Consider the following 1,995-nt stretch of genomic DNA (forward strand, 5'->3'; position numbering starts at 1 on the left):
CAGACTCCGCTAAGCCTGAGAAATAATGGTAATAAAGATAAACTACTCTTAGATCTCCTCTTTAACTTTCCTCTTGGGGAGAAAAAGAGAGCTCCGTGTCAACCAAGAGGAAGATTTACACTTAATTTCCACATTCTCTCTCTCTCTCTCTCTCTCTCTCTCTTGTATTCCTAAGCTTATTCTGTATTTTCCTTTGTTTTCTATTTCAGTTTCTTTTCTTTTATTTTTTTTTGCTACTTTCTTTTTTTTTTCTTTTTTTAGCAGTGTGGAATTTATTTTTCTCTCCTTGGCATTTTTTCTTTTTTTTTATTTCTTTTTTTATTCTTGGTATGTCTCTCTCTCTCTCTCTCTCTCTCTCTCTCTCTCTCTCTCTCTCTGGTGGTGGTATTTTAAAACGATAAAAGCCTCTAAATAGATCGCCATTGACTCTCTCTCTCTCTCTCTCTCTCTCTCTCTCTCTCTCTCTCTCTCTCTCTCTCTCTCTCTCTCTCTCTCTCTCTCTCTCTCTCTCTCTCTCTCTCTCATTACACCCGCCAGTAAAGACACACTTAATAATAATAAAGTGAGTCACGCTGAAATATAAAGCAGACTTGACATTCTATTTTTGTTCGCTTTATTTAGCGTGCCGCGTCTGGCTCGCTGCCCGGAAAGTGAGGGATGGTGATGGTAATAGCGTGATGGTGATTCTTACACGTGATAATGAGGTCACCACGCAGATACAGCCGCTATCATCACCATCCACTGTCATTGTTACTCTTACCAACACCATCATTATCTTTGTCATCATCACTATTATTGTCAGTATTATCAGCATTATCTTCAACATCGCATCCATTGCCATGACTACTAATATCACTATCAATAGCAGCATCACCATCATCACCATCTTCATCCATCTTCATTATAATCTATCTCATCATTATTTACTTTAATATCACTGCAACTAGACAGACAGACAGACAGACAGATAAACAGACAAACAAACAAGACAAAAGAAAATGGTAATAAATAAGAAATAGAGAAAAGAAAAGAACAAAAGGAAGTGGAAAAGTATAAAGAAGAAATAGGAGAGAGAAAATGAAAAGAAGCAAAAAGACGAAATGAACGAAATAAAAAGGAAAACTGAAGCAAAAAAGCAACAACAGAAGAAAGAAGAGAAAGAAAAGAAAGAAAAGATATTGGAACATGCAAACCAATTCAAGAGGAAACATTGATGAACAAAGAGCTGGAGGAAAGAGAAACCGGTCAGACACACACACACACACACACACACACACACACACACACACACACACACACACACACAAATTGACAGCCAGGTAGACAGTCAAACAGAAAGAGGAGAGACAGATAGACAGCCACACTAGACAGGGTTAGAAAAGACAAATAAACACAAACAGACAGACAGACAGACAATAAAAGACAGATAGACACGCATATACAAACAGACACCCAGGCACACACACACACTCACACACATGCAACAAACGAGACAACGAGCCAACTAGACAGACAGACAGACAGACAGACAGACAGAGGAGGACAAGCCCTTTGATGTGGCGCCCTTTGTGGCCTCCAGGAGCGGCCTTCACGTATTGCTTTACACTTACGCTAACTTACGCACACACATTCTCGCCCTTAGAGCCTCCTGCAGTACGTCCTATTTTACTGTGTTCTCTCTCCAATAGCTGGTTTTTTTATTTTTATTTTTTTTAAGGCTTTGTTGTATTTTCTCCCTTGTGTCTTCTTGGTTTAAAGGTTATTTTGAGTTTTCTTTTTGTAATTTTTCCTATTTTTCGTTCTTATCTCTTGTTGTCTTTTAGTTTATTTTGAATTTAAGTTTTTTATTTATTTATCTTCGTAATTTTTATGTTATGGTGATCAGTTGGTTTAAAGGTTATTTTCTTTTCTTTTCTTTTTTTTTGTAACTTTTTCTATTTTTCATCTTTAAGTCTTTTTTTAGTGTATTTTGAAATTAAGTTTTTTTTTATTTAT

Source organism: Portunus trituberculatus, chromosome 5 (assembly GCF_017591435.1).
Source record: "Portunus trituberculatus isolate SZX2019 chromosome 5, ASM1759143v1, whole genome shotgun sequence".
NCBI classification, from domain to species: domain Eukaryota; kingdom Metazoa; phylum Arthropoda; class Malacostraca; order Decapoda; family Portunidae; genus Portunus; species Portunus trituberculatus.